We start from the raw sequence: 26117 nt of genomic DNA, 5'->3' as shown, positions 1-26117 counted from the left end.
GTAGCTCGCCCTTTTCGTCTACTCAGGTCGTAGAGGTGTGACGCTTTCTCGGGGATGAAGGGGATTATCTCATCACGGGAAAGGCGCTTGGGCTCGTTTCCCACATTTTAGAGGTACAGTTTACAGGAAGATCACAACCGCCTCTTGGGGATGTAGATAATTGCCCCGACACGGGAACGTGCGCGGGTTTGGTTTCCCCCATTGACCTGTCGAATTCCTTGCCGATCATAACAGCCCGTCCGCCGCCACAGGAGGTCTCGAAAGGGTTGCAGCATCCAAGCACCTCGAAGAGACCGGTCGACCCCATGCCTCTGCTTCGTTTCGCCATTCGTTCTAAGGCAGGCGAGGTGACACCTTCTGGAAACAGACCACGCCCAGCCCAAGGCACAACAAACGGAGAGCACACCCAACTAGCCATGAGAACTGCCAGGTTCACACGTTCTTCACATAAAACCTTATCAGAATCATACCTGCAGTCCTCGTTCGAGATTCCCAAAAATGAACAAAAGGAGAAAACTAGACTTCAATGCATATTTCAACCAACCTAATACCTAACGTTTTTGTTTCTCTTGCCCGGGAAAGCCGCGTTTATTGAGACTGAGAACGCATTGAAAATGATCGAAGGGATAAATGCTGCTCAGCAATTTAGTTACTCGTTGGGTCAGTGATACCTGCCAGTACCAGCACTTCTAATGTCAAATGTACTGCGCTCTGATGACCGCTTCAACTCCTAATTAAGCTGATTCATAAAGTGGCCGTTAAAGCCAGAAAACAAAAAGCCAGGATACTCTATCTGCTCGCAACACCGTGAAATAAAACTGCTTCTCCGAACTCGCTTGAGCAAATTAAACTTCCACAATGGTAACCGATAAATCCACCTACCCTGTAAACATTGAATTATCCAAAATGATTTATTTCTACAGACCTCCAATGTTAATGCCTATCTACAAAATCAGCGCGACCACGAGCCACCACCGTCGCAAAACTCGCTTCGCAGTTTTATTCGCGTCACTGGCTCTCCTAACAATTAATACAATGAAACACCGAGATTAACGCGGAACCTTTGAAATTAAAAAAAAATAAGGTCTTAACTAACAAAAGAAAAAAAACTGCAATGTGCTCTATTTACAAATTTACACACGAGAACCTTATGGAGGTGCCCAATTCGACAATTACTACCTCTTAATGTGCACTCAACTAGGTCGCAATCTGCAAGTCATTGGGTCTCGCCATGGGCAATAAAGGGCGCCAGACATACACTGCCCCCTCCCGTCACCTGTCAATTCGTGTGGCCGCAGCTTTCTTTCGCGTCTCGGAGAGGGAGGCCGTAAACGCGAGGAGAATCGCCATTCTTCCTTTGTCCTCGCTCTCGCGGCGCAGTCCCCCTCAGTGACTGTTTGACTGGCCCTGTGTGTGCGCGCGTACCTCAGCCGAGTTGACCCTTTCAGCCGTATTCCTACTCGAGGAGACGTGCCCTGTTCTGTTGTCATCCGCCTTTGGCGACGTCTCCGTTTTCTTAACCACCATAACGAGCCCTTTGAAGTTCTACATGATGATCCTTTGTTTATGGGCTGCAGTGTGGCTTTTCTCGAATTTGCACTGCGCTAAATACTTCGCTCGTTTGCGCCGTCTGAAAAATTTTTGCATCGCCAGGCGGTCACCGAATGTGCCTCTGCAATCCCTGATCGTCCAGTTCCTGCCCTGTTTAGCCGCCATGTCAGTCTCCTCTCCTTTGGACGATTCCCAACCGTCGTTTAAATGCGGAGGTACAAGGGAGCTTTTCAGCGCCTCCTTGACCTTTTTAGTGCTGCTGAAAGAAGCCTTGTCTCCGCAAGGAACGTCCTCCGGAAGGGCCACGGTTCCCACTTTCATGGCGCAATCGGTCTCTTCTACCACGATTTCCTGAGCCGTGTTACGCGGGAGAGCTTGGACCGTAGAGTCGCCAAAACTGAGGCCCTTTTTCTTTAGCAGCATTTCCGAGCGATTTGAAAATAAGTAGAGTATTATTTGGACAGATTCTGTGATACCGCGGCTTCAGTCCTCAATAGTCCGAACGGCTCCTCGATCTTTACGCTGGCTATGGGCAAGCAAACACTATCCTCCTCAACTACTTGCCCGATCCACGCATATTCCCCGGTGCAATCCTCAGGTTGCACATACGCAGGGTGGACGATGTCCATTGTCGCAGCCGAGTCCCTAAGTACCCTGCATGGCGTTCCGTTTACTGCGAGGTCGCGAAGGTAGGGTTCTAAGAGCGCCAAGTTGTCGTCGTCATTCACGAAAGAAAAAACAATTCTAGGCTTTCTACAGCCGATCGCAAGGTGTCCAGGCTCCTGGCAACGGAAACAGACAACCAGTTTTCTAGCCTCAAACGCCTTTTTTATTTTTATTTCGTCTTTCATTGTGGTTTTGTTCTCTCCGGAATTATCGGTCGGCGCGTCATTGGTCCCACCTCCAGCTTTCTCATTGTGAAAGGGGCGCTTGTTTTCTCTTTTGCTGAATTTAGTGAAGGGCCTGCCGCGTGTTTTCTCGGATTCGCGACGTGCGGCAAATTCATCTGCTAGCACTGCAGCACGTTCCAAGCCCTTTTCGCCCGACCTATCTTGAATCCAAAGGCGCATCTCTTCGCTCAAGGACCCATAGAACTGCTCCTTGCAGATTAGCTCCACAACCCTGTCGTGACAGCCGAACGCGTCTTCCCCTTTTAGCCACTCAATTAAATTAACTTTGAATTTATAAGTGAAGTCTTGATAAGACTTGCCCGGTGTCCTAGCTGCCTCCCGAAAACGGCGGCGGAAAGCCTTGGCTGACAGCCGATATTTCCTTAGCAACGCAGCTTTTACTTTCTGATAATCCTCTCACTCGTCCTTCATTAGCCTTGCAATTATTTCGGTTGCTTCGCCAGGAAGAACGGTCAGAATCTGTTGCGGCCAACTCTCTAGTGCCAACCCGTTTCTCTCGCAGGTTCGTTCAAAAATAACAAGAAACAATCCCATGTCATCGCTCACCTTGTACGACGGCATGAGATCCCTTATTTTCACTCTTGCTTCACCTGAACGCCTTTCATCTATTGAGAGGTTATTTGCTGATTGCCTGGCCAGATCCCACTGCACGTCTAGTTCTTTTAGCTTTAGTTCGTGAGCTCTCCGTTCCTCTCGTTCCTTTCTTTCTTCAGTTTCCTTTTGTTCAGCTTTCTCAGCTCTTTGCCTTTCCTCTGCAGCGTTTTGTTCAGCTTTCTCAGCTCGTTTCTCTATCTCTTCACATGCTTCTGAAATTTCGTCCTCAAGAGCCCCGCACTTCTCAATCGCCTCAATAAGCTGCGGCTTTCTCTGACTTTGCCCGACCTCAATTCCTAGCTCTTCACAAAGTAATAACAACTCTGGCTTTTTCCGTTTGCCCAAATCCATGGTCAATCCCGAACGAGGACTTTCTTACTCTGCTGTGACGTGGGAAGCTTTCAACAGGAGCCTGCACGTACAGAAACTAATTCGCCATTTTAGAAAACACCAGAAGCTAAAACCTGGCAAATTCTCAAAGAAAGTCAAGCGCTCACCATTCTGCTGAAGCCAGGACGAAGGGTGGAGTATCCCATTGCTGCCAACCAACTGATATAATCTCGACCAGGTGAGGTGGGTCGTCACCGCAGGAATCAGGAGACGACGATAAAGGCGGGCATCGTGATGATGAAAAATAGAAAAGATTGTATTCACTTCATTGGTACATGGTTTTGACTCTATCCGAGTCTCGAGCGGTTCTGATTAACACGGGGGCCAGGACGGCCTTAAATAACCCTCGTGGTAGCCGATGTCTCCTTCGGGGAACTTGTGGAAGTGTCAGTCCTCTGTCGGGTGGTCAAGTTGACGACCTCCTCTCCCTCGGGTCCTCTTTCTTGGTAGTTCGCCCTTTTCGTCTGCTCAGGTCGTAGAGGTGTGACGCTTTCTCAGGGATGAAGGGGATTATCTCGTCACGGGAAAGGCGCTCGGGCTCGTTTCCCACATTTTATAGGTACAGTTTCCAGGAAGATCGCAACCGCCTCTTGGGGATGTAGATAATTGCCCCGACACGGGAACGTGCGCGGGTTTGGTTTCCACCATTGACCTGTCGAATTCCTTGCCGATCATAACAATCTGTTGTACAGCATCATTGAAAAAAATGAACAAATTCCAAACGCCTAACTGGTGGACGACAGCATGCAACAATGACACATTGCGTATGCCCAATGCGTGCAGAGACCAACTATTTCAAGGGGAGAGTAGACTTTCTCTAGAGACAGTTGATATTCCTTTTTAATGACTATAATAACTTCACCTCCTCGAAAACCTTCCCTGTCCTTACAAAAGATTAAAAAAGATGGGTCAAGTGCAAGTTCGCTGTTTGTGATGTCACTGGAAAGCCACGTTTCCGTACCTATTACTATATCTGTGGTGCAAGAATGTATGAGCGTTTTTAGTGTGTCAATTTTGTAATGAAGGCTGCGGAAATTTGCCCAGAGCAATGAGACGCATGTGTGGACGTAACCTTATGCCTTTCAGTTTGCTTTGGTCAAGTATTGGAAGGTTGGTTCCTTGCAGCAACCTGAACAACATTATTAGAGGGTGAGTCATACCGGTAAACAGAGCCTTTGAAATGCAGAGAGGTAAAACTAATTGAAAAACTTTCGTTTTCTTCATGATTGCTCTTAGCAAAGTCGCGCAACTTCCTGCAAGCCAACTGTACCTTAGGTGAAAAGTCTTCCATTATCCACACTCTAGGGGACTCGAGGTTTTTCAGTTTGTGGGCATTTTGTAGCACTTCTGTTTTTGATCTAAAGTTGAGGAATTTAATGATAAGAGGGCGGTGAAAACCATGACGGCGCTGACCAACACGATGGGCACTTTCAATGTCACCAACGTTGACCTTCAAGTGAGCTGAAGAAAATTCTTTCACAATGGCTTCGGATTCGACATACCCTTCATGGCCCCCTTCGGGTACACCCTTGATTATAAGGTTGCCTCATTCTGTTCCTTATGTCGCCAACAACATAAATGAGTTCATTTGCTTTTGATATGTTTATCTTAACTTCCTGAACAGAACTCTTGATGGCGTCAAAGTGCTTTTTGATTTCTGGTACACTAATATATATATATATAGATATATATATATATATATATATATATATATTTTTTTTTTTCAATAGCGTTGACACAGGTATTTTAAGGTTGCAATTTGTTGGTTCACTTGTTTTATACCGGATGACATTTCCTTGCGAAGCTCTTTCAGAAACGTCAGGACGTCCTTGATCCTGGGCCCGGAGTTACTTTCCACATCTCCAGCTCGAAGCAAGAGCAGAGCAAGACACGTGTACAGCAAAGTTAATGAGGGTCTGGGGCAAAGCACGCGAATAAAGCGCAAATTGTCATGGCAAAGTTCAACCCTACTTTGACTGGGCTGGCGGCATGCAATCAAACCGATGTGTGCGCGGTATGTGCACAGATCCACACCCATTTGTACATCAAAAAAAGGCACATGCACGGGGGATCAACGGCCTCAAAAATTTCCCAAGGCTACCTATGGCAGGAAAACGCACAACTTAGCAAATGCTTTCACTTTCACTTTATTACCTTAAAGGCCGAATATGACGAATATGAATATTACATAAGGGGTGGGTACATATACAAAAAAATAAGTTATTGGTTAAATATGGTAGTTATATAATCAGAAAATGTAGATGAGCAGGTGGTTGCAGTGACGTTATGTGGTAGGCCATTCCAGTCTATGGCTGAGCGAGGAAAGAATGATGCAGCAAATGTTGTGGTATGAGCACGTGGACGGGCAACTTGCACGGGATGACCAATACAGAGTGAAATGCGTGCCGGGGGGCTGATGTAGGGTGGAATACAAAGTGAGCTGAAAAAGAATTTATGGAACAAGCACATACTGGCAATTCGACGACAGCAAGCAAGATTTGTTAGACCGGACTTCGCTTTTAAAGCTGATATGCTGGTATGGTATGAACAGCACGAATGAATGAATCTAATGACTTGATTCTGTAGTGATTCTAGTGAAGTTATCAGATAGATTTGGTTAGGGCTCCAGATAGGGGATGCGTATTCAAGTTTTGTTAGTACCAGGGATTGGTATGCAAGTTGTACATTTGGTGGTGCGTGGCGCAAGTGCCGTTTTAAAAAAACCAAGAGTTCCGTCAGCTGATGATAAGATGTTTGTGACATGCGCATTCCAGGTTAGGTCTTCACACAAGGTTACGCCCAGGTATTTGTAAGAACTGGTTAATTCTACTGCGATGCCAAAAATTAAGTAAGGGAAGAAAAGGGGGTTGCGCTTGCGGTGAAATGACACGTGTCATTTTACAGGGTTTAGTTCCATGAGCCATTGGCTGCACCAGTCTTGTACACAGGTTAGGTCGTTTTGGAGAGCTAGCTGATCGGATGTGTTAGTAACCGTTCGGTACACAACACAGTCATCGGCGAACATGCGGATTATTAGATATGGACCCTTCTCCTGGCATCACTAAAGTTTCCCCACCACATCAAAACGCAGTCGCATTCCAATTAGGGTGCGCATCAACCACGTTACCGGACCCGTCGGACAGGTTGGCGACCCCCACCTCATGCGCCGCACATCAAGCTATTGTCTCTCCCCCTGCTCGACTCTTCCCGACAGTGCAACGGGAGGCGGGCACGGTTCCAGGTAGTTGACCTTGGTCCCGAGCAAAGCGGTTTTGCAGCTCTGAAAGGTCGTTCGAGAGAAATCCGTCTCCTCCAGCTGAGCGCTTCCAGGTGAGGAGGCAATGCCGGAGGCAAGTCAACCATCGGACAATGGAGCCCTTGGAGCGTCCCCATTGGCCGAATATGACGGCACTTGCACGGGCCAATACCATGGGAGGAAAATGACGACACCTGAGCTGGCTCGACGATTGGCCAAAAATGACGTGACCCCAAGAGACCGAAGAGGTTAAGAGAGACAAATCGAGGAGAGGGACATTCCTCTCCTTGTCACGGGCCGCAGCGTCCGATTTGCTGCCGGCCGTCGATCACTTTATGACTGTTCCTTACTTTGTATTATCACGGTAAATAAACCCTCCAGTTTCTCCCAAGTCCGCCTCAACGTCCACCAACTCCCACACTCAACGACCACCCCGCAGGGGCGTCTGCGTCAGCAGGCGTTTGGTGTGTTGCGACACCACGGACCCGAGCACATGAGGCTTGGACCCTCCCGCGTGTAGCCGTGCGCGGCTTAGCCGTGTCTGGGGAAAGGGGGATCCTGGGGGTTGAGCCGATGTCGGGTGTTTGGACCTTTAAGGCCCCCCGGCGGAGGCAACGCACCTCTTCGGCCTCTGCTTCACATAGACGGCATCTCCAGACTGACCCACCTGGAGGAAATCGGCAGCACTTTTTCTTTCTCTTTCCCTTTTTCTTCTATTATCTTCTCCTCACTTCCAAATTTCCAGGCGGCAAGGGTTAACCTTGTGTGGCTAGCCAGTCTTGGTTATGCTGTATTTGGTTATAGCAGTGATGTACAACTGGCGTTGGCAGGACTTCCATTACAGGAACTCCTGTCACGTCCCCGTGTTGGGCTCGTTGGTGGGTGGTTGGCATCGCTGCCGAAAATCCCAGCTGAACTCATGGACAGCGCTTTCCCTAAACTCCCTGATCGCCCTCAGAAACAAGGGCGCACCGAAGATGTATTTCAATTTTTTGGCAACAGAACACAAAACTTTCCACGATTTCACATAATCCACTCTGATAAGCCTGAAAAGACGGTGAAAATGGTCTCACCCTTCCTTGTCTCGAAGTCTCTGACTGAAGTTCTTGGCCCAGGTTACAAAGCATCGAAAATGGCAAGCGGTGATCTGCTTCTGGAGCTCCGCGATAAGATACAATACGAAAAACTGCCAAAATTAGTGTCATTTGGGGACATCCCAATAACACTGACCCCACACCGTACTATGAACACCACTTGCGGCGTTGTCTCAGATGATGATTTAATGGAGCTAACCGAGGCTGAACTTTTGGAGGGCTTCAGTGAGCAGAATGTGATAAACGTTAAAAGAATTAAGATGAGGCGCGACGGCAAAGAAATCAAGACTAAGCACCTGGTGCTCACTTTCGGCTCAAGTGTCCTGCCCGAGTCCATCGAGGCCGGATACATCAAACTTCGTGTCAGGGCATACGTGCCAAATCCCCTCGGATGCTTTAACCCTTTCAGCCCTGGATTTTCTATTTCTTGCATATATTTTTTTGCTTTGCATATTTTACACCACAAGGACTCTAGAAACATGCCTGAGCAAAAAATAAGTCATTTATGTTATTATTTGCCGATTTACAGTCATGTCGTCAAAACCGCACATCAGGGCTCAGTGGTTGCGAAATGCAGTGAAAAGCTCATTTATTCAGAGGTGGAAAACACAATAATCGCAAACACAAACTTCACTAATTGTTCATGTGGAAGCCTCTGAAGCAGTTTTTAGCCTTGGCAAGACACAGGTGCACGTTACATTTTTCGCACATGATACGGGTTTGTCCTGTGCATCCCTCAAGCTTACAACGATGTTCCCTGCTGTCAGTACGAAGAGGCCAGTGTCCCACTTGATCAAACCTGACGTCTTCTACGGGCCTATTTCCAGCATATCTTGCTTTTTTCGAAGTCACCAGAGGGGAGAGTGACGGCCTTCGTCGCTTTTGCACCTTTGGCCGGCTGTCGGCTTGTGCAAGTGCTTCAGTAATATGGAGGGTGAAGTCCAGTAAGTCCAGTTGCTTGCCAGGCATCAGTCCTCGTGCAGCTGCATCACTTCTATACTCCAGCCATGCGTTCATAACTGAGGTATTGATAACGTGAAATATCTGGCTCAGGCTGCTCAAACTCATCACCACTGTCTGAAGATCCGTCGATTTCTCCCTCCACATCAGACAAGTTTCCATTATCAAGTTCACGGAAAATTGCATCCGTGCATTCTTCCAGATGCCTAGAACGCAAGTTCTGGTGGGAACAGAATGAATCTGTCGGTATACACGGTGTAGCGCCCACCGACGCCGCAACGCTGGGCGTTTTGGTCGGTGCTCTCAGCCAATGCCTTGGCGCCGGCTGTCAAAGAAGTGAAAAATAAGGAAGCGCAGCGCGTGCTCGAGGCGCAAGCTCGGCACGCGCAGTGTCGTTCCAGAAGCTTGCCACGCTGGTCGTCGCAGCCGGCGCTCGGCTCGCCGCCTTCGCCCTTCTGAGTAGGAACGACGGCACTGCTCGTACAGCCGTCGTACTACCCTCTTCCAGTGGCTGACCGCACGGTGCGAGAATCGCTGCCTGCGTTCCCACCGCCAGCGCTACCCGCATCTCGTCCTATGCCCGTCAGCCACCATCAGACAAGCCTTCCTCCCTCGACTTGTCCCGATACCGTCTCGTCGACCACCTTATGCCCTACCGCACCGTCCCCGGCCTCCGGCTCTGTTCAGAAGTTTCTTTCGGGCGAGTACGCGCACAATGTCCTCGACACGACCATGATATTGGCTACGTCATCGTCCTCATGTCCCTCTTACAACGGTATAGGCGTGCCTGAAAAAAAAAGAAAAAAAAAACACCCAATGAAATCGGACGCAATGACAAGCCGACGGCACGCCATATACAACCACAAAGCCCTGCTGTCGTCAAAACCGCACACGGAAAAAACATCTTCTTACAAGTAATATCACCATGCAATGACGCTTATTCAAGTACATGCGTTCTCTGCAATCTATTTAGAAACTATAAAAAAAACCGCAACGTAAACTACGCAGGGGTTATTCAACTATAAAAGAAAAAAAAGTGCACGTACCTGACGGCGCGTCTGCCATGTTTGTTGTTGTCATTTCTTCTTCCTCGTTCGACACGGCTCCGTAGAGTCAGGTGACTAACCATGGCAATGGCACTAGCACTTTCAATAGTACGATGCGGGAAAAATACAAGCAGTTTCGGTTCTTTTTTCATGCTGAAAATTCCGATTCTAAGTCATGTCGTCATTTGACGACGCCAGGGCTGAAAGGGTTAAATGCCAGCGATTTGGCCACAGCTCTCAGAACTGTCGAGGCCGCCAAACGTGTGCGAAATGCAGTGCTCATGAACACTCATCTGAGTCTTGCGAAAACTCGCTACATTGTGTGAACTGTGATGGACAGCACGCCGCATATTCGCGGTCGTGCCCATCTTGGAAAAAAGAAAAGGAAAATCTAACATTCAAGGAGGCACGCAGGCGGGTATCCTACCTGCCCAAAAACACCTTTGCCGATGTGACGCGTCAGGGGGCAGCGACACAATGGCTTCCGGCGGCTGTCCGGCCCACGTGGAGTGAGCCGCCAGCGACGCCATCTGCCCCCTCGGCGGCTGCAGCTAGCGCTGCTCCGCCATCTCAGAAGGGGCCATCGACCTCCGGGCTGGTGGCCTCCAGGGCCTCGTCCCTCGAGGCGAGGTCTTCACGTCACACCAACTGTTCACAACAGCGCGTGTCCAGCGTCTCGCAAGAGGCAATGGACACAACAACCTGCCAGACGGCGCCACTAGCGCCCAAGGAGCCGCGAGAGTCTCGCGATCGCTCTAAACAAAAAAAAAAAACGCCGCATCGCGGCACCCGGAAAGGGCTCTGTGAAGTAATTACTCTTTCTTAACACACAGCACAAAAACCACATTCAACATGGATACACAAATATTACAGTGGAATGTCCGAGGACTCCTCCACAATCTCGATGACATCAAAGAACTCCTACATAAGTATAATCCAAAGGTGCTGTGTGACCAAGAAACACACCTCAAACACACGCAAACAAATTTTCTCTGACAATACACCATTTTTCGTAAAGACCATGATGACACGGTCGTGTCTTCCGGTGGTGTGGCTATTGTAGTCGACAGAGGTATTGCCTGCCGGGAACTAAAACTTTCTACGCCCCTAGAGGCAGTTGCTGTCTGAGGGGTGTTGTTTGACAAGCTGGTCACTATCAGCTCTATATACATCCCTCCCAATTCTCAACTACATAAAACTGAATTTCAAAACTACATAAATGAACTTCCGGAGCCATACATAGTTCTTAGAGATTTTAACGCACATAACACCTTGTGGGGAGACTCTCGGTGCGATGCGAGAGGTCGCCTAATTGAAAACTTTCTCTTTTCCTCAGGAGCATGTTTATTGAATAAGAAAGAGCCAACGTACTACAGCGTGGCGCATGACACATACTTGTCTATAGATCTAACTATAGTATCCAGTACATTAATTCCGTATCTGGAGTGGTCTGTTCTCAAGAACCCCTTTGGAAGCGACCACTTCCCAATTACGATAAGCTTAACAAAACAAATGAATGCTCCCCACACGTTCCCCGTTGGAAGGTTGACTCAGCTAATTGGGAACTTTTCTGAGAACTAACATATTTAAGCAAAGATGGTATTGACTCTTTTAATATAGATGACGCTGTGGCATATTTAACAGGTTTTATTATTGACACTGCAAAGAAATGTATTAAACAAACTAACGGATTGACTCATAAGCATAGTATCCCATGGTGGAACGAAGAATGTCGGAAAGCACGCAAAAATCAGAACAAAGCTTGGGGATTGCTTCGCAATTCTCCAACAGCCGAAAACCTTATTAATTTCAAACAGGTCAAATCGTAAGGCAGGAGAACACGTAGACGTGCAAAGAGAGAGAGTTGGGAGAGGTACCTTTCCGGTATAAATTCTTACACAGACGAGGCGAAAGTATGGAATAGAGTGAATAAATTAAAAGGCCGTGAGACGAACCCACTGCCCTTAGTGAGTACCCAAGAAGATGGCCTGGAAGATCAGGCAGATTGTCTGGGCAAAGACTTTGAATATAGTATCTCCAGTACATCTCATTACACACAAACATTCTTGAGATTCAAAGAACGAGAAGAGCGGCAGCCCCTTAACCGCAAAGGTTCTTCGAGCGAGGCTTATAATTGCCCGTTTACCTTAGCTGAACTTAAGGCATCTCTAGCTTGTTGGAACAACTTGGCACCAGGCGGCGATCGTGTCATGTATGAAATGATTAAGCACCTGCATCCTGAAGCGCTGAAAACACTCCTGTCTCTTTTCAATGTCATGTGGTCGGCTGAGTATATCCCGTCCTCGTGGAAGGAGGCTATAGTCATCCCCGTGCTTAAACAAGGCAAAGACCCGTCCCTAGCGAGCAGCTACAGGCCAATAGCGCTAACAAGCTGTCTGTGCAAAGTATTTGAAAAAATGATAAATCGGCGCTTAATTTGTTTTCTAGAAAATAACAACCTACTAGACCCATTTCAATGTGGTTTCAGAGAGGGAAGGTCGACAATAGACCACCTTGTTCGTATTGAGTCTTATATTAGAGATGCTTTTATACATAAGCAGTTTTTACTCTTGGTCTTTCTAGATCTAGAGAAAGCATACGACACGACATGGCACGTCGGGATTCTGCGAGATCTTACAGTCGAAAGCTACCTGTCTCATCGCACGTTTCGTGTAAGAGTGAGCAATGTTTTATCTAGAACATTCACCCAGGAGGCTGGCGTGCCACAAGGGGGAGTGCTTAGTTGCACACTCTTTATGGTAAAAATGAACTCGCTGAATACAGTCATTCCACATAGCATGTTTTATTCTGTGTATGTCGATGATGTACAGATAGTTTTCAAATCATGTAACATGGCTTCTGTGATCGACAGGTGCAGCTTGGATTAAACAAATTGTCTAAATGGGCGGATGTAAATGGGTTTAAAATAAATGTATAGAAAAGTACATGCATTCTCTTCTCGAACAAAAGAGGTGTGACACCAGTGCCAACTCTCACGATCAATCGAGAGAAACTATCCGTGAGCAGTGAACACAAATTCCTGGGAATAATTCTAGACTCTAAGCTTACCTTCATCCCCCAACTTAATTTTTTTTTATCTGAAGGCAAAGTGTCTGAAGACGAAGAACCTTTTAAAAATTCTCTCGCGAACAACCTGGGGTAGTGATCGAAAATGCCTCCTGAACTTGTACAACAGTCTCGTCCGTTCGCACCTTGATTACGGGTCTATAATTTATTATTCTGCAACACCAAGTACAATAAAAATCCTAGACCCCGTCCACCACCTGGGTATCCATCTGGCGACCGGTGCTTTCAGGACAAGTCCAATCCAGAGCCTGTACATAGTCGAATCAGTGGTCCCTTCATCTGCAGCGGTCATGCAACAGTTTCACATATTTTCTGAAAGTACAAGCGAACATTGAACACCCTTCTTATTCAACTATAAATGACGTGACCACTGCCACACTCTTCCATAATCGACCTGCAGCGAGAAAGCCGTTCTCTTTGCGTGTGAGGAACCTCAGTGAGGAAATGGGTGTTCTGCTGCTTTGATCATCACCCTATGGCTCCAGTGAAACTGTTAACGCCGTGGCAGTGGCAACTCATAGATTGCGATACATCGTTTGTAGAGGTCACTAAACACGCGCCAGAGGCACACATTCAAATGCATTTCTTAGAACTCCAGTCCAAGTACTCGTGTACAGAGTTTTACACAGACGCTCCCAAGTCACATGCCGGGAAGTCTTATGCAGCCGTTGGCCCCTCCTTCTCGGAATCCGGTGTACTCCACCCGGAAACCAGTATCTTTACGGCTGAGGCCCGTGCACTGTTGTCGGCTGTTAATCATATAAGGAAATCAAAACTTCAAAAAGCAATTGTATTTACGGACTCCCTAAGCGTCGTGAAAGCCCTGGTGTCACTCGGCAAACACAAAAATCCTGTACTCACTGAGCTCTATTCCACTCGATGCAGAGTGTACATTTCAAACCAGTATGTCATTATATGCTGGGTGCCTGGCCATAGAGGCATCGAGGGCAATGTGCTAGCAGACCAGTTGGCCACATCAACTACATCGCAAGAATTAATCCTGCCGCTGCTATTCCGTCCACAGATCTGAAGCCTTTTTTGCAAAGGAAACTGCGAGGCCACTGGCGGCACCTGTGAAACACTGAAACAAATAATAAGCTTCACATGATAAAGCCACAGATATGTTTCTGGCCCTCCGCAACAAAAACACGGCGAACTGATGTCCTATTCTGTCGGCTCAGAATAGGACATACATATGGCACCCCCAGTTTTTTACTGACCGGTGATGAACCACCAACTTGTGGTAGATGTGGTGAGAGGCTGACCGTCCTCCACGTCCTTCTGGAGTGTCGGAAAGCCGAAACAGAGACAGAAATATTTTCCACAAGCGTACCAATATCATGTCCCTCTTCATCCCATTATGTTTCTTGGTGCAGAACCACTGTTTAACACCAAAGCAGTCCTCGGTTTCTTGAACGAAGTTGTGTTATATGTTTTTAGCCCAATACATTCGTAGCACATTTTCTCTCCAGAGGATGCCGCTGTGATAGTAGTTCTGTATAGCACATGCCTCCAGGCCCTTGTGTTTCAAGGGCTCTGTTCAGGTAGTAGTGCTTCTTGCATATGCATATCTTGCATATATTATCATTCTTTAGCAAAGCATTTTTTATGTGCATAGTACACGTCACTAGTAATTGCCATTATCTTACTATATGTTGATTTTATGCACTTTACAGCGCCTTTTAGGCCCCTTTACAGCCCCGTACATCTACTTCTCAGAATTCATCACTTCACTGCGAACTAACAAACACTGGCATGGCGCTCTTTGGCCATACCTGGCCCTTGCGCCACTAAACCACACACATTCATTCATTCATACACTCAACGACCAGATCCAATAACTGGATGGCATCGGTGAGATAGATCATCGCAGCCTCCAAGAAGATACAATAGGATGTTACAGGAAACGTGTGTGGTAAGTCGTTTATATATATCAAAAATAGAAGGGGACCAAGCACAGATCCTTGAGGGATGCCTGATGTTACTGGGAGGGAATTAGAAGCTTGGTTATTGATAGACGAACTGAGAGCGGTGTGCTAAAAATTCTTTTATCCACTGTAATACATTAGGGTGTAAATTTAACTAGGAAAGTTTTAGTAGTAATAAGCATTTGCGAGGTACTTTGTCAAAAGCCTTTGCGAAGTCCAGAAAAATTGCTTCAGTTTGAATGTTACAATCAAAATTCATATGCAGATCATGAATGAAAATGGCTACTTGCGTTTCGCAGGACAAGCCCTTGCGAGACCCGTAAGGGCTTGTACTGCTTGCAGCTTGTGGCCGCAAATCCCAACGAGCTGATGCAGTGCTCGTGGTTTTATAGGTACAGGTGGCACTGCCCCCCGATACCGGCGACGCAAGCTCAGTGAAGTTCGCTGCGGAGCCAAGATAATCTTCAGATGATGCAGAGCTTCGGTGATCGATGATGGGTGGCCAGGCAGCACACGGTGGCAAGCACGAGTCAACCTATGGCAGTAAAACACACTACTTAGCCCATGCTGCTTGTGGCCGGAAATCCCAATGAGCTGATGCAGTGCCGGTGGTTTTATAGGTCCAGGTGGCGCTACCCCCGATACCGGTAATGCAGGCTCAGTGAAGTTCTCTGCGGTACCCAAATAATCTTCAGATGATCCAGAGCTACAGTGATTGACGATGGGCGGCCAGGCAGTACACAGTGGCAAGCACGAGTCAACCTATGGCAGGAAAACGCACAGCTTAGCACATGCTGCTTGTGGCCGCAAATCCCCAGTTAAAACTTCATTAGTGGGATTTTGTTGATTTGTCAATTGGTGGATTTCAATTTATTGTGCAAGTAGTGTCCGCCTCTTTGAGAAATCCAGTTCAAGGACTAGAATTGTGCTATTTGCCACAGGTGATTTTTTAAATTCTGTAAGGCTGGAAAAAAGCCGGGACATAAAAGACGCATGGCGAGCATAATCTCACTTAGTCTATAGCTGCATAAAAAAGGCATATATTCATATATTAATTTCAATATTGCTACACAGCAAAGGTGCAACTCACCTGTTCTTCAAAAGACACAACACGAGGTTGGACTTTATCCAGTGTGAAATGAGAAACGCATTTTGAAACATCATCCGGTAGTGAAGACAGGTGATTGCCAACATCAGTAAGGAGTTGTCGAGATATCACAAGGCTCACATTCTCATTAACAACTGTAGATGTAACAGAGAAAATACTATAAGCAAGGACTCCCAAAACTGTTTCATGCTGTACCACAGACATAATACACTGTATCATGACAGAAAGGCAACAGCATTTTTAGTGCAAAGCTTGGCTTTGAAAGCCTGTCACATAAGATCTGCATAACTGTGCACTAAGTCCTAACCTTTCAAGTACATGACCAGAGAAGCCTTCATACCCCTCCCTTCACTCCCTCACACTCACTGCATGTGACAAAATTCAGCTTCATATGCTGTTTGATGCTTTAGCATTGCTGGGTTACTCTGTAACAAGAGGTTCTGACAGTGAAGGTGGAGCAACCTCACGAGGTCGACCTCACATAGTTAGGCGAGGTTGACTGGTAGAATTTTGCGAGTGAAGTCCAAGATTTTGAATTCAACCACATGCACAAGTTTAAGGGTGTGCCATGTCGAATGTTTGGTGTGGTGAAGTCAAATACTTCTGTAGCTTCTCAGGTACAGCATAGCTGGAATTTTTCACTTATATCACTGAAGTATGAACAAAGCAACAGCAGGGATAGTGCCTGGCGAGGAAAGTGGTTGCTCTTTCCTCCTGCAAACACCGCAAAAAGCAGCAATTGCAGGGGGTAGATAAATAAAACCCACCCTCGAAACCCTTTCTGGCACATCTCTGTCTTCTGTCCTCAAATTATCCCATCCCCTGACACACTGTGTGCTGGCCCTTCTGGCAGTTTCTCCTGATCAGCACTCTACCAGCTAACCTCCCCTGTACAGCCTTTCGTGAAAGGAACCTGGTTGCTTCTCCTTGTAGCTGTTATTTTTTATGAATGAATGGCCTCCTGCAAATAAAGGATTTTCTTTGTTTCTGATGGTCTCGCTAACTCACTCTTGCCACTTTTTGCTGAAAATTTTACCCAGTCCGGAGCACACCTTTTCAAAAAATGACCAGCACTAATATTTGAGGCTTGATCGCAGCAGGCCCCCGGTAACACTAGAGCCAGCTGCCGGGAGCATTACAACTGACAGCAGAGCTATTTGCCACTGCATCATTATAAGGACAATAGCACAAGTTTTGCAGTTGAAACCTCCAACTGAACAAATGTTTCTGCAAAGAATTATATGTAAATTGCCAGCATCACTGCTTGATGTGCCTGCATCCCAGGTATCCGAACATGTTTACAAAAGTTTATGCATGGTAAAAACTAAGTACAGGCTGGGACAAAATAATATGAGACCTGCGAGCGTATGCAAAACTGCATTCTTGCGCCCTTTACTAAAGAAAAGTAAGTGCCTCCTGTCGAGATATGGCACTGCGCATGCACATCAATTATTTTAATCACGTGACTTTTCGCCAGCCTGCTGTCAGAATCGCAATTATTGCAGGAGATTACGCTAGGAGAGCAATGTCCTTTTCGGTCGGTGGAGTGTGCAGTGCATTGTCACATGTCACAACATCACGCATTCGCAATGCATGTCTCGACACAAGTCGCTTGCATCGTTAAAGGGCGCAAGAATGCAGTTTGGCACATGTTTGTTGATCCCATATTTTGTCCCTGCCTGTACATCTAGCAGTGAGGATACCACCTTGAAATTACGAAATGGTTTAGGACCTGACCTCAACAAGGAGGTTGAGATAGATTGATGGCAATCACTGGAAGCTGATGCAAGTTTTGAAATCGCCTCAAGGGGTGATGTTGAGTGAGGTCATTAATGTGATTTTCGACTGAGCTTTGCCAGTTTTTTGCCTACCTTTGGTTCTTATTAATCAGTCTTGCATTCGGCAAATTTTTAAACAATCTATACATATTTCTTGAACGTGAAAACTCGCCTCTTCCCACGCGAGAGCACCAATAAGTCCTACATGTCTGAACTACCGAGCGATGAGTTTAATTATAGGCCAAAGCAGAAATGCGGCAAGTCCGGAAATGAATTGGGGAGGCGAACATTCTTTCAGAGTCGTATCCGAGTAAATGCATAGCAAGAAGCTTGGCGCGCGGTGTACGACCACTGCGCTAACAAAAACCGCAGTTATAAGAATGTCATCGCAACTCAAGTAAAGCGCCAGATACTCTTGCAGCACAGTGCGTAATTGAAGAGGGCTTAATTACTCGCATTTGTACACTGATAAAAGCTTACTGGCACTTACTAGCTTCGACGAAAACTTTTAGTCCTTCTACGAGTTCCTGTCCAGAATTCTTCAGAATGCTCTCAAGAACCGCTCTATACCTGTGGGAGAATTGTGTAAAAAAATATTCAGAAACCCACGTAATAAAATAAAATCGTCGGGTGAAAGAGAACTCGTAAAGACATTAGCAGTCTCAACCGCTGGGCCCCTCTCTGTCCCTGTTAGCATTCAATAAGAGCACAAGAAAGGGCGAACTTGACACAGCAGCGAACTTGACTGTTCCAGCTGTTCCCACCTTTCTGCTTGATCTTTAGGCGAAACCTCCAGCGACTGCCAAGCTAGAGAGTTGCTGTCGATAAGCTGCCGCAGACATTCTGTAGAAGCAACGAGAAAACGGGGCAGTAGCAGAAGTAGCCGGCCTGTAACAGCACTATTTTTTGTAAGTAGTGGCAGCGTCTTGTATTGGCACTCGCGAAACAAGCCAACGCCAGTATCAGCTGGTTATGGTGTTCTGTGATATTTATTAAAGACAATCATACGTCGAGTGGGCCGAACCAATGCCTCCCGAACGGCGCTCTCCCACGTGTGGAAAAATTGTGCGAGGGCGCTGCGAGCGAACTGGATTGGGGCAGAGACGCCCTCCGCGGCATATTCAACGTACTTGATTAATTGGGCTTGATTTCAACTGCAAATCTATGTGTTGTTGATCTATGTGTTTCTGTGATCTATGAAATTTATGTGTTGCAAATCTGTCGTTGTCAAGCGCGTCGTCTGCTAGCGAGCGCGCGTTCGCTACACGGAAGCAGACGCCCAGTTTTTCTTGCAGAACGTCTGTGCAGTACATTTTTATATATATATATATATATATATATATATATATATATATATATATATATATATATATATATATATATTTAGTTGCTTTGGAGCGCCCATGACTCTTGGCGGCTGGTACCAAATGTAGTTTCAGCCAGGTGAACCGCTGTTTTTAACAGTCTTATAAAAGTAACTGGTAATAAGCCTCATATCTGCAACATGAAGCTACGTACGTAAGAAAATTTTATTGATATCATGTCATTTTACGCGCGCTTCTTGTTGGTGGAATATTTATCAGGGACAATGATCGAAGAAAACAATATTAGAGTGAAATAAACCAGGTTTATTAACTGCGTGGCGCGAAGAATGACCCATGCATTTCTAGGTAATTAAAATCAAAGGGTACATAGGCATATATGTTCATGATATATATGTAAGGGGAATATATCAAATATTCTAAATGCCCTAATTGAAAAAAATCTGGGTAGCTTGCACTAGTGGTGCAAGGTTAAAGACACAGCGGAGCTGATCGGTTCCTAGCTGGTCCTGGCTATCCGAAGTGATGCTAAGTTATATGAAGTGTTTAAGCATTTCCTCGCGGGGAACGTTCGCCTCGCGAAGCACTTGCAGTCCGAGCACACGTAGGGTAAGTGGGGCGAAAGCTATGCACAGTCAGCGAGAGGAGGCGCTGGCACAGTGTACGGGCCTTGTATTTACAAGGATTAGAGAAAAAATTAGAGAGGAGCGGACTTGGCTTCAACCTTTCCTATTCCAAGCAGGGAGAATGGATTAAGCAGTCATTACCAGGACTGATGTATGCAGATGACATTGTACTTATGGCTGACAGCAAGGAAGACTTGCAGAGATTAATGGACATCTGTGGTAAAGAGGGAGATAGCTTAGGTTTGAAGTTTAGTAAAGAAAAATTGGCAGTCATGACTTTTAATGATAATCAGGGCAGCGAGCATAGGATACAGGAGGTTACGCTGGAGGTGGTGGATAAGTACAAATATCTTGGAGTGTGGATAAACAATGGGGCTGAGTACCTAACGGAACATGAAAAATATGTGACGGCTAAAGGTAGCAGAAATGCAGCTGTGATGAAAAATAGGGCACTGTGGAATTACAATAGGTACGAAGTGGTGAGAGGGATTTGGAAAGGGGTGATGGTCCCTAGTTTGACTTTCGGCAATGCGGTCCTGTGCATGAGATCAGAGGTTCGAGCAGGTTGGAAGTTAAGCAGCGAGGGTAGGTAGACTGGCTCTGGGAGCACACGGAAATACACCAAATCAGGGGGTACAGGGTGACATGGGATGGACGTCATTCGAGGGCAGGGAAGCCAGCAGCAGATAGAATTTGAGGAGCGATTGAGAGAGATGGCAGAAAAGCGGTGGGCAAGGAGAGTTTTCAGTTATTTGTACATGAGGAATGTTGATACAAAATGTAGGAAGCTGGCCAGAAAACTGTCAATCAAATATTTGGACTGCAGGAGGGGTGCAAACCAGGAAACAGCGGTTAAGAAAAAGGTTAAGGAAACAGAGAGGGGTCTGTGGAAAACGGGGATGCAGACGAAATCAGCACTGGGCACATACCGAACTTTCAAGCAAGAAATTGCCAAAGAAAATATCTACGATAATTCTAGGGGAAGCTCTTTGTTGTTTGAAGCCAGGACGGGAGTATTGCGGGACTAAGATGTACCGAGTCAAGTACCAAGGTATAGACACGTTGTGCTGTGCGTGTGGAGAAGAAGAGGAAACGGCTGGAACACCTCATACTTTTCTGTAAGGGGCTTAACCCTACAGTGCAAGGCAACGGGGCTGATTTTTTCAAAGCATTGGGGTTTAGGGACAGTGAAGGCAAATAGACTTTAAGCGGGTAGAAATAACCAAACAGAGGTTATCTGATTGGTGGATAAAATTAAGGCAGGGGTGAAATTTCACCCCCACAAAGTACAAATTATCTTAATAGTCATGGCTAGGTGGCGTATGTCACCGCCCGATTTAAAGGGTTCAGCCTCATCCATCCATCCATCCATCCATCCATCCATCCGGCGGCGCGCAGCAGACGACACGCCGAGATGGACGTCACGGCGCATGCGTAGTAGCGCTACAGTGCTATTGACCCTTTTCGCGGAGCAGTTTGTTTTAGAGAAACGAGATGGCGCTCACGGCGGTTCCACAACTCTACAGCGAGGTAGTGCGGCAGGCTTCGGGTGGGAAGGGACGAACGGCAGGGAGCACATCGTCACGTGTCAGTGGCGCACGGCGGGTGGAGAACCAGCTAGCGCGAACTGGAGGACGACAATCGCAGGCGGGAGGCAAACGTGTAGAGCGAAGGGTCCTAGTGGTGGGGACTCCAACGTAGCTAGGGTTAAGGAGGGCGTCCTTACAACAGTGAAGGCAGACGGGCGGGTGAGGGTGGAGGCCCAGTCAGGGAAGTGCATGGTTGACGCAATGGCAAAAGCTCAGAAGGTGGTATCGGACAACCTCAAGCATGAACATCTGGTCGTTATCCCTGCTGGTCTCAACGATGTGCTGAAGGGGAGGAGCCAGAACAAACGGACAGTTAGACGTTGGGTTGCGTAAACTCAGAGAAACCTCTGCGAATGTGCATGTGACCATATGCACAATCCCACATGTCCGGGGCCAGGCTAGCGGGATGGAATGGAGGGTGCTTGAGGCTAACCGGGTCATTAGGGGTCTGAGCAGACCACTTGGGTACGGCATAATGGAGGTAAACAGGGAAGTGTACGAGTCTGGCTCCCACCCTTTTGCACGGGATGGCATTCACTACAGTGGTGCCACGGGCGGGAGCGTAGGTAGTAGGATAGGGCGCCAAGCTACGGCTTTTTTGGGGGGACCCAGAGCCCTAAGACCACCAGTGTAGACGAAGACGGACCCAGAGAGGCTCCAAGAATTCAAGAAACGTAGAATCGGTAGAAGAAATAGACGTAAGCACCAGGGGCAAGGTCATTCTGACATAGGGTACATTAACATGCAAGGTGGCAGGAATAGGCTGAAGTGGGAGGAGATAGACGAGCAACTAAGGCAAGAAAAGCTGATGGTATAACGGGTTTGTGGAGACACATCTTAGGGACATGGAGCAACCTCCCTGTAATCCTGACTATGCATGGGAATATTGCAATAGAACAGAGGGCAGCAGAAAAAGGGGTGGAATTGGTGCATTCATTCATAAAAGTATGAACTGGCAAAGGGTCAAACGAATGCAAGGAGCATTTATGGCTAAAAGGGAAAGTTGCAGGAGAGCAGACACTCCTTGGCTTTGTATACCTGTGGACAGGAGCAAATGCCAAAGAGGAAAACAAAAAAATGCTGGAATGCATATCAAGTGACTTTAATGAGCTAGGAGAAGGGTGCGAGATTATTATACTAGGAGATATGAACGCACATATAGAAGACATGGACGGGTACACAGACTCGACAGGCAACATGATGCTGGATATGTGTGAAATGCAGGACTTAGTTGTATGCAACAGTACTGAGAACTGTGAAGGGCACATAACATGGGAGGGTAAGGAGCCTGCAGTCGACGATAGATTATGCACTAATGTCACATAGGATGCACGATAGGCTAAATGTAATGAGCATAGATAAATATGGCTCCAGAAGTCTAGGTAGTGATCACAAACGTATTAAGGTGAGCTTTAGAAGGGAAATGAAAGTAGGTAGGAGGCAAGATGAACAACCAGGTGGGATATTTTACTCGGAAAAGCAGCTTGAAATAGCAACCCAGCAAATTGAGGAAGTAATTTCAGAGGATACAAAAACAGAATGGACATATGCAAATTTAACAGGACTATTTGAGCTAGAGCTTACTAAGGTACGAGTCAGGACAAAAGGGAACAGAAGACGTAAACCCAAGAGCTGGTGGGATGAGGAGGTTAAGAAGGCCATAGAGAAACGTCAGGAAGCATCCAGGGAACAGATATTCAAAGCAGAGGGGTGAACCAGAAGCTGATGTAGGCAGAAAATGGAATAACTTCTTAAACTGTAGAAGGGAAGCATCCAATTTGATCACTGAGAAGATCAGAAGAAAGGGGAGCCAATGGTTGTCAGAAGTAAACAAAAAGGATAGAAAAGCAGCGAAGAAATTTTGGAAGCATCTCAACTCCTTGAGTAATAACTAGCCTAGAGCAGAGGTTATAGTTACAGCTCAAGGTGTTCGACTAGAGGGAGATGAGGCAATGGAACATATAAGAACAATGATGACAGAAAAATTTAAAGAACGAAACATAGCATGTGCTCAATCAGGTGAGGATGGACTAGTCGGTGCAGTGGCTCCACTAGCACAAAGCGAGTGGGAAAGGGCAGAGAAGAGGGTTCCTAGTAGCACGTCGACAGGTCCTGATGGCATCCCAATTATGTTGATAAAGACATTGGGCCCAAAATCTAAGAAAGCATTAAGAGAGGCAGTGAGCAAAATGTTAATGGACGGTAAAGCCCCCGACGGGTGGAGACTGAGCAGGATGAGCATGATATATAAGGGAAAGGAGGACAAAGCCGACATAAACAACTACCGTCCCATAACAGTGACGTCAGTGGTTTACAGGGTGGTGATGCAGATTATAAAGGACAGACTGCAGGCATGGGTGGAGAGCGAGGAGGTGCTGGGGGAACTACAAAATGGGTTCCGAAAACAAAGAAGGTTAGAAGATAATCTGTTCTCATTGACACAGTGTATTGAAATAGCAGAAAAGGAACACAGGCCCCTATGGCTAACCTTTCTGGATATCAAGGGAGCCTATGACAGTGTAATCCAAAAGGATTTGTGGGACATACTGGGCACTCTAGAGGTGGAAGATGGAGTAAGAAATCTTTTAAAAGATATCTATAAAAGTAACAAGGTGCTTATAAAATGGGAAAACAAGGTATCTGGGCCTATAGAGATACAGCAGGGGCTTAGGCAGGGGTGCCCTCTGTCACCTCTGCTGTTCATGCTGTATTTACAAGGATTAGAGAAAAAATTAGAGAGGAGCGGACTTGGCTTCAACTTTCCTATTTCAAGCAAGGAGAATGGATTAAACATCATTACCAGGACTGATGTATGCGGATGACATTGTACTTATGGCTGACAGCAAGGAAGACTTGCAGAGATTAATGGACATCTGTGGTAAAGAGGGAGATAGCTTAGGTTTGAAGTTTAGTAAAGAAAAATCAGCAGTCATGACTTTTAATGATAATCAGGGCAGCGAGCATAGGATACAGGAGGTTACGCTGGAGGTGGTGGATAAGTACAAATATCTTGGAGTGTGGATAAACAATGGGGCTGAGTACCTAACGGAACATGAAAAATATGTGACAGCTAAAGGTAGCAGAAATGCAGCTGTGATGAAAAATAGGGCACTGTGGAATTACAATAGGTACGAAGTGGTGAGAGGGATTTTGAAAGGGTGATGGTCCCTAGTTTGACTTTCCGCAATGCGGTCCTGTGCATGAGATCAGAGGTTCGAGCAAGGTTGGAAGTTAAGCAGCGAGGGGTAGGTAGACTGGCTCTGGGAGCACACGGAAATACACCAAATCAGGGGTACAGGGTGACATGGGATGGACGTCATTCGAGGGCAGGGAAGCCAGCAGCAAGATAGAATTTGAGGAGCGATTGAGAGAAATGGCAGAAAAGCGGTGGGCAAGGAGAGTTTTCAGTTATTTGTACATGAGGAATGTTGATACAAAATGGAGGAAGCTGACCAGAAAACTGTCAATCAAATATTTGGACTGCAGGAGGGGTGCAGACCAGGAAACAGCAGTTAAGAAAAAGGTTAAGGAAACAGAGAGGGGTCTGTGGAAACAGGGATGCAGACGAAATCAGCACTGGGAACATACCGGACTTTCAAGCAAGAAATTGCCAAAGAAAATATTTACGATAATTCTAGGGGAAGCTCTTTGTTGTTTGAAGCCAGGACGGGAGTATTGCCGACTAAGATGTACCGAGTCAAGTACCAAGGTATAGACACGTTGTGCTGTGCGTGTGGAGAAGAAGAGGAAACGGCTGAACACCTCATACTTTTCTGTAAAGGGCTTAAGCCTACAGTGCAAGGCAACGGGGCTGATTTTTTCAAAGCATTGGGGTTTAGGGACAGTGAAGGCAAAATAGACTTAAGCGGGTAGAAATAACCAAACAGAGGTTATCTGATTGGTGGATAAAATCAAGGCAGGGGTGAAATTTCACCCACCACAAAGTACAAAATATGTTAATAGTCATGGCTAGGTGGCGTATGCCACCGCCCGGTTTGAAGGGTTCAGCCTCATCCATCCATCCGTCCATCCATCCTACCTCTCCTCAGCGACCGCGCACGAATACGAAACCATTGCCGCTTCTACCTTGCTTCTGTGCGATCAGCTGTCGGAAATGCAACTGAGTTTTGCTAACTCACTGTGCTCCAATCATGCTAGATTGAATCATGTGGATTGAAGACGTGTGCAGTAGCTGGCTGCAAAAATAGTGACTGGCATGTTAAGGAATGGAATGAATCGGCGGGGCCAAGTTCGCGGACCGCTGCTGCAACTGTCCGAACGTGTTACCGGCACTTCGTGGTGTACGGCTTTCCTCGAGGATACAGAAATTTGCTCATCCGCAGCCTTGCATCGCTAACCTCCAAAGAAAGGGCTTCATCCCCGGAACGTCGGCAAGAGTGAGTACCACTCGTTAAACAATGACAATGGGAGTAGCGCCGCTTCCTGTCATAGTAAGTTTCGCACACGTTATCTATAGACATCTGTCCCAAATGGAAGGAAAAACTTACGGCCACTCTATCGCCGACGTATCAAGAATGAGTGAATGGGCGCACACTTAAATGTATGCGCACTGTATACGCATAATAAATGACGGACTACGCCTATGGGGCACGAATGGTCTAAGCTGAATGTTTCGTGACGGTCCACAAGAGTAAGCGAGTTACTGGCTGTAATATATTTGCTACAAGGTATTACAATGTACAAAACAGCTACGTTTCAAGCCTTGTGCGCAGCAAGAACAAATTAATCGGAACTGAGCACACTCGCGAGCGATTAGGCAGAAAATAATCAGATAGTGGCCGCACCGAGGAACTTCACTGAGTCAGAACTGACAAGCCACTGCTTCAAAATATTTGCCGAATAAAGAAAAAAGAGGA

At 46.6% G+C, this 26117-nt stretch overlaps 1 pseudogene; it reads right to left on the bottom strand.

Annotated features, from left to right (window-relative positions):
* LOC119436424 (COP9 signalosome complex subunit 4-like) overlaps positions 1 to 18672 on the bottom strand; it is a 47841-nt pseudogene extending 29169 nt beyond the window's left edge.
* Positions 18673 to 26117: the final 7445 nt, after the last annotated feature.

The sequence above is a fragment of the Dermacentor silvarum genome, chromosome 1, assembly GCF_013339745.2.
Source record: "Dermacentor silvarum isolate Dsil-2018 chromosome 1, BIME_Dsil_1.4, whole genome shotgun sequence".
NCBI classification, from domain to species: domain Eukaryota; kingdom Metazoa; phylum Arthropoda; class Arachnida; order Ixodida; family Ixodidae; genus Dermacentor; species Dermacentor silvarum.
This window is presented reverse-complemented; position numbering and strand designations above follow the sequence as displayed.